Here is a 15,228-nt window from a genome sequence, read left to right on the forward strand (position 1 = left end):
GCCTAAACTCCAGTACCTGTATATTGGCTTTCTCAAAATCCTTACATGGTAACCGGAGTGTCAATCTGAGTCTATTTTTTTCCAATAGAACAGGTTTATCAAATGTCCTTACCTGGTCATCAGTAATGTAGTCTCTGGCAGCAATGCATCACATCAATATTGAAGGCAGGAGGGGAACAAGGAGACAGAAGTCCTTCCAGTATTTGTATTCAGCTCAGCCTTTATCCAAAAAATCTGTTCTGTAGAGGAACTCCGATCCGTAGGGCTAATGCTGCACACCACCGTTTCTATCACATTAGGGAATATCCTTACTCCTCAATTCACAGCATAGCTGCACAGATGCAGGAGAGTATCCCCAGCTCCTAACATTGTAGCATAAATGCACAGTGAACCACTTCACTCGACTTTTCAGAAGTTTTTCAGTTCATTAAAATTCCACTCCTCTCACAAGAAAGCCCTAAGACAGCTACGTAGACATAGAAATAAAGTAGCAAATAAATTTTTTTAAGTAGGGAGGAAAAACCAAAAATGGAAAAAAAAGGCTGTTTCCTTAGGGAGTTAAAGGGGTTGTCTCGTGAAATCAAGTGGGGTTCAGCACTTCTGTATGACCATATTAATGCACTTTGTAATATACATCGTGCATTAATTATGAGCCATACAGAAGTTATTCACTTACCTGCTCCGTTGCTAGTGTCCCCGTCGCCATGGATCCGTCTAAATTCACTGTCTTCTGGCGTTTTTAGACGCGCTTGCGCAGTCCGGTCTTCTCCCTGGTGAATGGGGCCGCTCGTGCCGGAGAGCTGGTCCTCGTAGCTCCGGCCCGTCACGTGTGCCGATTCCAGCCAATCAGGAGGCTGGAATCGGCAATGGACCGCACAGAGCCCACGGTGCACCATGGGAGAAGACCCGCGGTGCATCGTGGGTGAAGATCCCGGCGGCCATCTTGGTAAAGGAAGAAAGAAGTCGCCGCAGCGCGGGGATTCGGGTAAGTAATAAACTTTTTTTTTTTTTTTTTTTAACCCATCCCTTGGGTTTGTCTCGCGCCGAACGGGGGGCCTATTGAATAAAAAAAAAAAACGTTTCGGCGTGAGACAACCCCTTTAAGTATAGGCCAACAATAGTTTACAACTGGTCAACTCCTATAAGTGGAATTCATGTTTGCAGGCTCTGTTTATACACGGATCAAGCAGGGAATGCTAGAAGATTCCCACTCAGTCACTGGTAGACACATAATATAAACTATGTGTTCTCTTATATAGATTACTAGATTGACGCAATGTTCGCTACTAGAGATGAGCGAGTATACTCGCTCAGGGCAATTCCTCGAGCGAGCATTGCCCTTAGCGAGTACCTGCCTGCTCGAGACAAAAGGTTCAGGTACCGACGCAGGGGAGCGGTAAGTAGCAGCAGTCAGCAGAGAGGGAGCGGTGGGGAGAGAGAGATCTCCCCTCCGTTCCTCCCCCCGCTCTCCCCCACAGCTCCCTGCCTGCCGCCAGCAGCCGAACCTTTTGTCTCGAGCGGGCAGGTACTCGCTAAGGGCAATGCTCGCTCGAGTAATTGTCCTTAGCGAGTATACTCGCTCATCTCTATTCGCTATGCAAATATACAATGGGCTCATTTTTATTTGTAATGTTTCCCTGCATGGCACCGCGTTGCGATGTTATACAGAGTAAAAATCGCAGTGTGCTTTCTTTTGGCGATATCGCCCATTGTTTTTGTAAACAATGGGAGAACATTGCGATCACATGCCCTGGCTGCGGCAGCGCCATAGGGGATTCCTTCGGCGTTGCAGGGATGCAAGGCTGTTTCCATGTGAAAACTCCTCGCATCACATGGATTGTGAGGGTGATGTTGGGCTGTGAGTCACGCCAAATATCGCCCTCGCCAGTGTGAAGGACCCCTGACTCTACCTAGCTGTGCTGCTGGCTGAAGCACAACAGCGCCGCTAGACTTAACATAGGATCTTTGACCTTGCCTGACAGTCACTCAATGTATCTAACTCAAATTTTATGATTTTATGGCGGTGGTGAGGATGTCACAAATGTAATGACACCAAAATCATCCACCAAAGGTCACGCAAAGGGGTCAAAGTGTGGTGCAAGAAGAAGCTTGTAGGCGTTTTTATATTAGATATCGATATATGTTAACTGGTACTCAAAGGTGAAGATACACAAGTTATTCTCTATGGTAACATCTAGAGATGAGCGAACACCAAAATGTTCGGGTGTTCGTTATTCGGAACGAACTTCCCGTGATGCTCGAGGGTTCGTTTCGAACAACGAACCCCATTGAAGTCAATGGGCGACCAGAACATTTTTGTATTTCGCCGATGCTCGCTAAGGTTTTCATGTGTGAAAATTAGAGATGAGCGAACGCGTTCGTCCGAGCTTGATATTCGTGCGAATATTAGGGTGTTCGGGATGTTCGTTATTCGTGACGAACACCATGCGGTGTTCTGGTTACTTTCACTTCCTTCCCTGAGACGTTAGCGCGCTTTTCTGGCCAATTGAAAGACAGGGAAGGCATTACAACTTCCCCCTGCAACGTTTAAGCCCTATACCACCCCCCTGCTGTGAGTGGCTGGCGAGATCAGGTGTTCGCCTAATATAAAAGTCGGCCCCTCCCGCGGCTCGCCTCAGATGCGGTGTGAGTTAGATGAGGGACAGTGCTGTTTATACCGGAGCTGCTGTAGGGAAAGAATTGGTAGTTAGTGTAGGCTTCAAGACCCCCCAAAGGTCCTTATTAGGGCCACTGATAGCTGTGTGTTGGCTGCTGTTAGCAGTGGGATTTTTTTTTTCTCAAAATCGCCTCTGCAGACCGTTGCACCTGGCATTAGGGACAGAAGTGCTGCATAGGCAGGGAGAGTGTTAGGAGTGAGTGTAGCCTTCAAGAACCTCAACGGTCCTTTCTAGGGCCATATTTATCCGTGTGCAGTACTGTCCAGGCTGCTGTTGGCTGTGCTGCATTTTTTTGGGGCTTCTCAAAATCGCCTCTGCAGAGCATTGCACCCTCCATTGATACTGCAGGGAAAGAATTGTATAGGCAGGGCCACAACACAGTTATTATTCATAGAATATACGCAGTGCTGCCTGTTGGTGGGAAAAAACTGAAAACAAATCTATTTGTCCAGCCTCTGTCCGTCCTTACGGGCGGTGGACACGTGTGAGCTGCGTGAAAAACATTGCTAAATCATACGCAGCCAGCTACGCTTTACTGCTGGGTTCGCCATTTGCTTTCCTTAATTGGGAAAAAAAATACCTGCTCTCCAAGAGTTATAATAACTCTGCTACCCTCACGTTCTGTGACACATAAGCAGGGACACAGCACAGTTATTAAACTTCTCAGGTTCATTGAATATACGCAGTGCTGCCTGTTGGTGGGAAAAAACTGAAAAGAAATCTATTTGTCCAGCCTGTGTCCGTCCTTACGCCTGTGGAGACGTGTGAGCTGCGTGAAAAACATTGCTAAATCAGACGCACCCAGCTACGCTTTACTGCTGGCTTCGCCATTTGCTTTCCTTAATTGGGAAAAAAAAATACCTGCTCTGCCACAGTTAATAACTCTGCTACCCTCACGTTCTGTGACACATAAGCAGGGACACAGCACAGTTATTAAACTTCTCAGGTTCATTGAATATACGCAGTGCTGCCTGTTGGTGGGAAAAAACTGAAAAGAAATCTATTTGTCCAGCCTGTGTCCGTCCTTACGCCTGTGGAGACGTGTGAGCTGCGTGAAAAACATTGCTAAATCAGACGCACCCAGCTACGCTTTACTGCTGGCTTCGCCATTTGCTTTCCTTAATTGGGAAAAAAAAATACCTGCTCTGCCACAGTTAATAACTCTGCTACCCTCACGTTCTGTGACACATAAGCAGGGACACAGCACAGTTATTAAACTTCTCAGGTTCATTGAATATACGCAGTGCTGCCTGTTGGTGGGAAAAAACTGAAAAGAAATCTATTTGTCCAGCCTCTGTCCGTCCTTACGCCTGTGGAGACGTGTGAGCTGCGTGAAAAACATTGCTAAATCAGACGCACCCAGCTACGCTTTACTGCTGGGTTCGCCATTTGCTTTCCTTAATTGGGAAAAAAAATACCTGCTCTCCAAGAGTTATAATAACTCTGCTACCCTCACGTTCTGTGACACATAAGCAGGGACACAGCACAGTTATTAAACTTAGATAATTCATTCACTAGAGGCAGTGGGGCCTTTCGTTTTCCAAAAAGGGCAAAAATTATATTTAGCCTGCAGTCTTGCGCCAATTTATTTCCTGCCTGGGAAATCTAATCACTGGTAATACAGCATGCTGAGGGGTAGGGGTAAGCCTAGAGGACGTGGACGTGGACGTGGCCGAGGACGCGGAGGGCCAAGTGAGGGTGTGGGCACAGGCCAAGCTCCTGATCCAGGTGTGTCGCAGCTGTCTGCTGCGCGATTAGGAGAGAGGCACGTTTCTGGCGTCCCCACATTCATCGCCCAATTAATGGGTCCACGCGGGAGACGGTTATTAGAAAATGAGCAGTGTGAGCAGGTCCTGTCCTGGATGGCAGAAAGTGCTTCGAGCAACCTATCGTCTACCCGCAGTTCTGCGCCGTCCACTGCTGCCAATCCGAATCCTCTGTCTGCTGCTCCTCCTTCCTCCCAGCCTCCTCACTCCACTACAATGACACCTGCTCAGGAGCGGGAACACTCCCAGGAACTGTTCTCGGGCCCCTGCTTAGATTGGGCAGCAGCGGTTCCTCTCCCACCAGAGGAGTTTATCGTCACTGATGCCCAACCATTCGAAAGTTCCCGGGGTCCGGGGGAAGAGGCTGGGGACTTCCGCCAACTGTCTCAACAACTTTCTGTGGGTGAGGAGGACGATGACGATCAGACACAGTTGTCTTGCAGTGAGGAAGTAGTAAGGGCAGTAAGTCCCAGGGAGCAGCGCACAGAGGATTCGGAGGAAGAGCAGCAGGACGATGAGGTGACTGACCCCACCTGGTGTGCAACGCTTACTCAGGAGGACAGGTCTTCAGAGGGGGAGTCAAGGGCATCAGCAGGGCAGGTTGCAAGAGGCAGTGCAGTGGCCAGGGGTAGAGGCAGGGCCAGACCGAATAATCCACCAAGTGTTTCCCAAAGCGCCCCCTCGCGCCATGCCACCCTGCGGAGGCCGAGGTGCTCTAAGGTCTGGCAGTTTTTCACAGAGACGCCTGACGACCGACGAACAGTGGTGTGCAACCTTTGTCGCGCAAAGCTCAGCCGGGGAGCCAACACCAACAGCCTCACCACCACCACCATGCGCAGACATATGATGGCCAAGCACCCCGCAAGGTGGGACAAAGGCCGTTCACCGCCTCCGGTTTGCACCCCTGCCTCTCCCCCTGTGCCCCAACCTGCCACTGAGATGCAACCCCCCTCTCAGGACACAGGCACTACCGCCTCATGGCCTGCACCCACACCCTCATCTCCGCTGTCCTCGGCCCCATCCAGCAGTGTAGTTCAGCGCACCGTTCAGCCGTCGCTTGCGCAAGTGTTCGAGCGCAAGCGCAAGTACGCCGCCACGCACCCGCACGCTCAAACGTTAACCGTCCGCATCGCAAAATTCATCAGCCTTGAGATGCTGCCGTATAGGGTTGTGGAAACGGAGTCCTTCAAAAGTATCATGGAGGCGGCGGCCCCGCGCTACTCAGTTCCCAGTCGCCACTACTTTTCCCGATGTGCCGTCCCAGCCCTGCACGACCACGTCTCCCGCAACATTGTGCGCGCCCTCACCAACGCGGTTACTGCCACGGTCCACTTAACTACGGACACGTGGACAAGCACAGGCGGGCAGGGCCACTACATCTCCCTGACGGCACATTGGGTGAATTTAGTGGAGGCTGGGACAGAGTCAGAGCCTGGGACCGCTCACGTCCTACCCACCCCCAGAATTGCGGGCCCCAGCTCGGTGGTGGTATCTGCGGAGGTGTATGCTTCCTCCACTAAAGCACCCTCCTCCTCCTCCTCCTCCTCTGTCTCACAATCAAGATGTGTTAGCAGCAGCATGTCGCCAGCAGTCGGTGTCGCGCGGTGTGGCAGCACAGCGGTGGGCAAGCGTCAGCAGGCCGTGCTGAAACTACTCAGCTTAGGCGATAAGAGGCACACGGCCCACGAACTGCTGCAGGGTCTGACACAGCAGACCGACCGCTGGCTTGCGCCGCTGAGCCTCCAACCGGGCATGGTCGTGTGTGACAACGGCCGTAACCTGGTGGCGGCTCTGCAGCTCGGCAGCCTCACGCACGTGCCATGCCTGGCCCACGTCTTTAATTTGGTGGTTCAGCGGTTTCTGAAAAGCTACCCACGCTTGTCAGACCTGCTCGTAAAGGCGCGCCGGCTCTGCGCACATTTCCGCAAGTCCCACACGGACGCTGCCACCCTGCGCACCCTGCAACATCACTTTAAGCTGCCAGTGCACCGACTGCTGTGCGACGTGCCCACACGGTGGAACTCTACGCTCCACATGTTGGCCAGGCTCTATGAACAGCGTAGAGCTATAGTCGAATACCAACTCCAACATGGGCGGCGCAGTGGGAGTCAGCCTCCTCAATTCCTTTCAGAAGAGTGGGCCTGGTTGGCAGACATCTGCCATGTCCTTGGTAATTTTGAGGAGTCTACCCAGGTGGTGAGCGGCGATGCTACAATCATTAGCGTCACCATTCCTCTGCTATGCATCTTGAGAAATTCCCTGCAAACCATAAAGGCAGCTGCTTTGCGCTCGGAAACGGGGGCGGGGGAAGACAGTATGCCGCTGGATAGTCAGGGCACCCTCCTGTCTATTTCTCAGCGCGTACAGGAGGAGGAGGAGGAGCATGAGGAGGATGAGGAGGAGGGGGAAGAGACAGCTTGGCCCGCTGCTGACGGTACACCGGCTGATTGCCTGTCATCCTTTCAGCGTGTATGGCCTGAGGAGGAGGAGGAGGAGGAGGATCCTGAAAGTGATCTTCCTAGTGAAGACAGCCATGTGTTGCGTACAGGTACCCTGGCACACATGGCTGACTTCATGTTAGGATGCCTTTCTCGTGACCCTCGCGTTGCACGCATTCTGGCCACTACGGATTACTGGGTGTACACACTGCTCGATCCACGGTATAAGGAGAACCTGCCCACTCTGATTCCCGAAGAGGAAAGGGGTTCGAGAGTGTTGCTATACCACAGGACCCTTGCGGACAAGCTGATGGTAAAATTCCCAGCCGACAGCGCTAGTGGCAGAAGGCGCAGTTCCGAGGGCCATGTTGCAGGGGATGTGCGTAGATCGAGCAGCATGTACATCCCAGGCAGTGCAACAGTCTTTAAGGGCCTGGCCAGCTTTATGGCTCCCCACCAAGACTCTGTCACCGCTCCCCAGTCACGGCTGAGTCGGCGGGAGCACTGCAAAAGGATGGTGAGGGAGTACGTAGCGGATCGCACGACCATCCTTGGTGACGCCTCTGCCCCCTACAACTACTGGGTGTCGAAGCTGGACACGTGGCCTGAACTAGCCCTGTATGCCCTTGAGGTGCTTGCTTGTCCTGCGGCTAGCGTATTGTCGGAGAGGGTGTTTAGTGCGGCTGGGGGAATCATCACCGATAAGCGTAGCCGCTTGTCAACCGACAGTGCCGACAGGCTAACACTCATCAAGATGAACAAAGGCTGGATTTCGCCAGACTTCTGTTCTCCACCAGCGGACAGCAGCGATACGTAAGCAATACGTAGGCTGCACCCGCGGATGGAAGCTACGTTCTCTCTCACCATCCAAAACGGGGACATTTCTGCTTCATCAATCTGTGTCTAATATTCCTCCTCCTCCTCCTGCTCCTCCTCCTGAAACCTCACGTAATCACGCTGAACGGGCAATTTTTCTTAGGGCCACAAGGCTCACTCAAATAATTTTTCAGAACAATTTTTATAAGTTTCAATTAGCTTAAAAGCGTTGGAACTTTAACTTGAACCAATTTTTCGTTACACTGGGCTGCCTCCAGGCCTAGTTACCACTTAAGCCACATTAACCAAAGCGATTCACCTGCCATCTTGGTTGGGCATGGCCAATTTTTACTGAGGTACATTAGTACTGTTGGTACACCAATTTTTTGGGGCCCTCACCTACAGTGTAATCATAGTAATTTCTATGTTCTTCGCCTGCACTCATGGTACAGAAAGGTGTGTGGGGTTGGCCTACAGTTTAGCTACATAAATGTCACTTGTGCCTTGGCTATACTAAGGCTACTGAAATGGAACGAAGACTGCGCTCCCGCTATACTGCTGCTTCAGAATTGTTACTGGGGCCTGTCTTGAGTGCTACTATTGCTTACATGGAACGAAGACTGCGCTCCCGCTATACTGCTGCTTCAGAATTGTTACTGGGGCCTGTCTTGAGTGCTACTATTGCTTACATGGAACGAAGACTGCGCTCCCGCTATACTGCTGCTTCAGAATTGTTACTGGGGCCTGTCTTGAGTGCTACTATTGCTTACATGGAACGAAGACTGCGCTCCCGCTATACTGCTGCTTCAGAATTGTTACTGGGGCCTGTCTTGAGTGCTACTATTGCTTACATGGAACGGACACGTGGAGAGGACACGTAGTGCCTCAAAAACATCCCCCTCCTCCTCCAACAGGGAAAACATTGTTGGCAAATGCCTTTGCATTGGTTCGTCTGGCGGCAGTCCAAGAATTTCACCTTTACCGACACTACAAGAGAGCCCCCCCACCATCCCCCCGCCACGGCCCACTTAATCCTGGCCACATTCCGAAAACCAACAAAATACAACCGTGGTACTAGGTCCGCAGTCACCACCACATTACCACCAACGCGGTTACTGTTAAGGTGCATATAACCACGGACACGTGGAGAGGACACGTAGTGCCTCAAAAACATCCCCCTCCTCCTCCAACAGGGAAAACATTGTTGGCAAATGCCTTTGCATTGGTTCGTCTGGCGGCAGTCCAAGAATTTCACCTTTACCGACACTACAAGAGAGCCCCCCCACCATCCCCCCGCCACGGCCCACTTAATCCTGGCCACATTCCGAAAACCAACAAAATACAACCGTGGTACTAGGTCCGCAGTCACCACCACATTACCACCAACGCGGTTACTGTTAAGGTGCATATAACCACGGACACGTGGAGAGGACACGTAGTGCCTCAAAAACATCCCCCTCCTCCTCCAACAGGGAAAACATTGTTGGCAAATGCCTTTGCATTGGTTCGTCTGGCGGCAGTCCAAGAATTTCACCTTTACCGACACTACAAGAGAGCCCCCCCACCATCCCCCCGCCACGGCCCACTTAATCCTGGCCACATTCCGAAAACCAACAAAATACAACCGTGGTACTAGGTCCGCAGTCACCACCACATTACCACCAACGCGGTTACTGTTAAGGTGCATATAACCACGGACACGTGGAGAGGACACGTAGTGCCTCAAAAACATCCCCCTCCTCCTCCAACAGGGAAAACATTGTTGGCAAATGCCTTTGCATTGGTTCGTCTGGCGGCAGTCCAAGAATTTCACCTTTACCGACACTACAAGAGAGCCCCCCCACCATCCCCCCGCCACGGCCCACTTAATCCTGGCCACATTCCGAAAACCAACAAAATACAACCGTGGTACTAGGTCCGCAGTCACCACCACATTACCACCAACGCGGTTACTGTTAAGGTGCATATAACCAGTCTGACTGGGGCATGCAGACACCTTGACAGAATGAATAGTGTGTGGCACATAGGTTCCCCATTGCTATGCCCACGTGTGCAGCTCCTGATGGCGGTGGCACAGGATTGTATTTCTCATTGCTTCTGTACAGCATTGTGGGCTATCGCCCCGCCCCTATTAAAGAGGGTCGCTACCTAGCCGTGCCAACCCTGTGCAGTGTGTGCCTGCGGTCCCTCGTCGTGGCAGACGCACTTCTAAATAGACATGAGGGTGGTGTGGCATGAGGGCAGCTGAAGGCTGCGCAGGGACAGTTTGGTGTGCGCTGTGGGGGGGAGGGGGTGCGGTTGGGCAGCATGTAACTCAGGAGAAGTGGCAGTGGAGTGTCATGCAGGCAGTGATTGTGCTTTGTTGGAGGTAGTGTGGTGCTTAGCAAAGGTATGCCATGCTAATGAGCGCTTTTCAGAAGTAAAAGTTGTTGGGAGGGGGGGGGGCCCACTCTTGCCGCTATTGTGGCTTAATAGTGGGACCTGTGAACTTAGGATGCAGCCCAACATGTAGCCCCTCGCCTCCCCTATCCGTCACTGTGTCATTCCCATCACTTTCCTGAATTGCCCAGATTTTCACACATGAAAACCTTAGCGAGCATCGGCGAAATACAAAAATGTTCTGGTCGCCCATTGACTTCAATGGGGTTCGTTGTTCGAAACGAACCCTCGAGCATCACGGGAAGTTCGTTACGAATAACGAACACCCGAACATTTTGGTGTTCGCTCATCTCTAGTGAAAATCTGGGCAATTCAAGAAAGTGATGGGAATCACACAGAAACGGATAGGGCAGGCGAGGGGCTACGTGTTGGGCTGCATCTCAAGTTCACAGGTCCCACTATTAAGCCACAATACCGGCAAGAGTGGGCCCCCCCCCCCCCCTCCCAACAACTTTTACTTCTGAAAAGCCCTCATTAGCATGGCATACCTTTGCTAAGCACCACACTACCTCCAACAAAGCACAATCACTGCCTGCATGACACTCCACTGACACTTCTCCTGGGTTACATGCTGCCCAACCGCCCCCCCTCCCCCCCCACAGCGCACACCAAAGTGTCCCTGGGCAGCCTTCAGCTGCCCTCATGCCACACCACGCTCATGTCTATTTAGAATTGCGTCTGCCATGACGAGGGACCGCAGGCACACACTGCAGAGGTTGGCACGGCTAGGCAGCGACCCTCTTTAAAAGTGGCGGAGCGATAGCCCACAATGCTGTACAGAAGCAATGAGAAATAGAATCCTGTGCCACCGCCATCAGGAGCTGCACACGTGGGCATAGCAATGGGGAACCTATGTGCCACACACTATTCATTCTGTCAAGGTGTCTGCATGCCCCAGTCAGACCGGGCTTTTTAATTCATAGACACAGGCAGGTACAACTCCCTATTGTGAAGTCCCTGTCGACCCACAGCATGGGTGGCTCCCTGGAACCCACCGGCGGTACACAGAAATATCCCATTGCATTGCCCAACACAGCTGACGTAGTAATGTCGTGCTTAATGCAGGTGGGCTTCGGCCCACACTGCATGCCCCAGTCTGACTGGGGTTCTTTATAAGTGTACAGATGTAGTAAAAACTCCGTGTGCACCTACAGCATGGGTGGGTGCCAGGAAGCCACCGGCGGTACATAGAAATATCCCATTGCATTGCCCAACACAGCTGAGGTAGTAATGTTGTGCTTAACCCTTTCCAATCCAATCCCTTTCCTAGGGGGCTTACTCTTTTTCTGCTGTTATACAACGGCGCTATATGCTGGCTAAAGCCAGTACTGCATGAGCTGACACGTAGGATAGGCTCCGACAGCAGAGAGGCTGGCAATATATAGTAAGAGAACCCCGACGGACGTCTACCAACAACGGAGCTGTACAGCCTTAAACCCTAATGTCTTCACAGGTCACACAGTGGACTGGAAAGGGTTAATGCAGGTGGGTTTCGGCCCACACTGCATGCCCCAGTCAGACTGGGGTTCTTTACAAGTGGACACATGTAGGTTAAACTCCCTGTGGACCCACTGCCTGGGTGGGTGCCAGGAAGCCACCGGCGGTACATAGAAATATCCCATTGCATTGCCCAACACAGCTGAGGTAGTAATGTCGTGCATAATACAGGTGGGCTTCGGCCCACACTGCATGCCGCAGTCAGACGGGTTCTTTAGAAGTATACAGATGTATTAAAAACTCAGTGTGCACCTACAGCATGGGTGGCTCCCTGGAACCCACCGGCGGTACACAAAAATATCCCATTGCATTGCCCAACACAGCTGAGGTAGTAATGTCGTGCTTAATGCAGGTGGGCTTCGGCCCACACTGCATGCCCCAGTCAGACTGGGGTTCTTTACAAGTGGACACATGTAGGTTAAACTCCCTGTGGACCCACTGCCTGGGTGGGTGCCAGGAAGCCACCGGCGGTACATAGAAATATCCCATTGCATTGCCCAACACAGCTGAGGTAGTAATGTCGTGCATAATACAGGTGGGCTTCGGCCCACACTGCATGCCCCAGTCAGACGGGTTCTTTAGAAGTGTACAGATGTATTAAAAACTCAGTGTGCACCTACAGCATGGGTGGCTCCCTGGAACCCACCGGCGGTACATAAAAATATCCCATTGCATTGCCCAACACAGCTGAGGTAACGTCAGCTGTAATGCAGGTGGCCTAAAAATTAATTTGATTACACTGTAGGCGAGGGCCCACAAAAATTGCTGTATCAACAGTAGTAATGTACATCCCAAAACTTGGCCATGGCCAGCCACGAGGGCAGGTGAAACCCATTAATCGCTTTGGTTAATGTGGCTTAAGTGGTAACTAGGCCTGGAGGCAGCCCAGTGTAACGAAAAATTGGTTCAAGTTAAAGTTCCAATGCTTTTAAGCGCATTGAAACTTATAAAAATTGTTCTGAAAAATTATTTGACTGAGCCTTGTGGCCCTAAGAAAAATTGCCCGTTCAGCGTGATTACGTGAGGTTTCAGGAGGAGGAGCAGGAGGAGGAGGAGGAGGAATATTAGACACAGATTGATGAAGCAGAAATGTCCCCGTTTTGGATGGTGAGAGAGAACGTAGCTTCCATCCGCGGGTGCAGCCTACGTATTGCTTACGTATCGCTGCTGTCCGCTGGTGGAGAACAGAAGTCTGGGGAAATCCAGCCTTTGTTCATCTTGATGAGTGTTAGCCTGTCGGCACTGTCGGTTGACAAGCGGCTACGCTTATCTGTGATGATTCCCCCAGCCGCACTAAACACCCTCTCCGACAACACGCTAGCCGCAGGACAAGCAAGCACCTCCAGGGCATACAGCGCTAGTTCAGGCCACATGTCCAGCTTCGACACCCAGTAGTTGTAGGGGGCAGAGGCGTCACCAAGGATGGTCGTGCGATCCGCTACGTACTCCCTCACCATCCTTTTACAGTGCTCCCGCCGACTCAGCCGTGACTGGGGAGCGGTGACACAGTCTTGGTGGGGAGCCATAAAGCTGGCCAGGCCCTTAAAGACTGTTGCACTGCCTGGGATGTACATGCTGCTCGATCTACGCACATCCCCTGCTACCTTGCCCTCGGTACTGCGCCTTCTGCCACTAGCGCTGTCGGCTGGGAATTTTACCATCAGCTTGTCCGCAAGGGTCCTGTGGTATAGCAACACTCTCGAACCCCTTTCCTCTTCGGGAATCAGAGTGGGCAGGTTCTCCTTATACCGTGGATCGAGCAGTGTGTACACCCAGTAATCCGTAGTGGCCAGAATGCGTGCAACGCGAGGGTCACGAGAAAGGCATCCTAACATGAAGTCAGCCATGTGTGCCAGGGTACCTGTACGCAACACATGGCTGTCTTCACTAGGAAGATCACTTTCAGGATCCTCCTCCTCCTCCTCCTCAGGCCATACACGCTGAAAGGATGACAGGCAATCAGCCGGTGTACCGTCAGCAGCGGCCCAAGCTGTCTCTTCCCCCTCCTCCTCATCCTCCTCATGCTCCTCCTCCTCCTCCTGTACGCGCTGAGAAATAGACAGGAGGGTGCCCTGACTATCCAGCGGCATACTGTCTTCCCCCGCCCCCGTTTCCGAGCGCAAAGCAGCTGCCTTTATGGTTTGCAGGGAATTTCTCAAGATGCATAGCAGAGGAATGGTGACGCTAATGATTGTAGCATCGCCGCTCACCACCTGGGTAGACTCCTCAAAATTACCAAGGACATGGCAGATGTCTGCCAACCAGGCCCACTCTTCTGAAAGGAATTGAGGAGGCTGACTCCCACTGCGCCGCCCATGTTGGAGTTGGTATTCGACTATAGCTCTACGTTGTTCATAGAGCCTGGCCAACATGTGGAGCGTAGAGTTCCACCGTGTGGGCACGTCGCACAGCAGTCGGTGCACTGGCAGCTTAAAGTGATGTTGCAGGGTGCGCAGGGTGGCAGCGTCCGTGTGGGACTTGCGGAAATGTGCGCAGAGCCGGCGCGCCTTTACGAGCAGGTCTGACAAGCGTGGGTAGCTTTTCAGAAACCGCTGAACCACCAAATTAAAGACGTGGGCCAGGCATGGCACGTGCGTGAGGCTGCCAAGCTGCAGAGCCGCCACCAGGTTACGCCCGTTGTCACACACGACCATGCCCGGTTGGAGGCTCAGCGGCGCAAGCCAGCGGTCGGTCTGCTCTGTCAGACCCTGCAGCAGTTCGTGGGCCGTGTGCCTCTTATCGCCTAAGCTGAGTAGTTTCAGCACGGCCTGCTGACGCTTGCCCACCGCTGTGCTGCCACACCGCGCGACACCGACTGCTGGCGACATGCTGCTGCTAACACATCTTGATTGCGAGACAGAGGAGGAGGAGGAGGAGGGTGCTTTAGTGGAGGAAGCATACACCTCCGCAGATACCAGCACCGAGCTGGGGCCCGCAATTCTGGGGGTGGGTAGGACGTGAGCGGTCCCAGGCTCTGACTCTGTCCCAGCCTCCACTAAATTCACCCAATGTGCCGTCAGGGAGATGTAGTGGCCCTGCCCGCCTGTGCTTGTCCACGTGTCCGTAGTTAAGTGGACCGTGGCAGTAACCGCGTTGGTGAGGGCGCGCACAATGTTGCGGGAGACGTGGTCGTGCAGGGCTGGGACGGCACATCGGGAAAAGTAGTGGCGACTGGGAACTGAGTAGCGCGGGGCCGCCGCCTCCATGATACTTTTGAAGGACTCAGTTTCCACAACCCTATACGGCAGCATCTCAAGGCTGATGAATTTTGCTATGCGGACGGTTAACGTTTGAGCGTGCGGGTGCGTGGCGGCGTACTTGCGCTTGCGCTCGAACACTTGCGCAAGCGACGGCTGAACGGTGCGCTGAGCTACACTGCTGGATGGGGCTGAGGACAGCGGAGATGAGGGTGTGGGTGCAGGCCATGAGGCGGTAGTGCCTGTGTCCTGAGAGGGGGGTTGCATCTCAGTGGCAGGTTGGGGCACAGGGGGAGAGGCAGGGGTGCAAACCGGAGGCGGTGAACGGCCTTCGTCCCACCTTGTGGGGTGCTTGGCCATCATATGTCTGCGCATGGTGGTGGTGGTGAGGCTGTTG

General features: G+C 52.7%; 1 protein-coding gene across 2 annotated transcripts in view; it reads left to right on the forward strand.

Moving 5' to 3' along the window:
* The window catches only part of CTNNA2 (catenin alpha 2), a 2,255,723-nt gene that overhangs the window by 1,655,406 nt on the left and 585,089 nt on the right, over positions 1–15,228 (forward strand). The gene's annotated exons all lie outside the window — the stretch shown is intronic.

Source organism: Eleutherodactylus coqui, chromosome 7 (genome assembly GCF_035609145.1).
Source record: "Eleutherodactylus coqui strain aEleCoq1 chromosome 7, aEleCoq1.hap1, whole genome shotgun sequence".
Taxonomy (NCBI): Eukaryota; Metazoa; Chordata; class Amphibia; order Anura; family Eleutherodactylidae; genus Eleutherodactylus; species Eleutherodactylus coqui.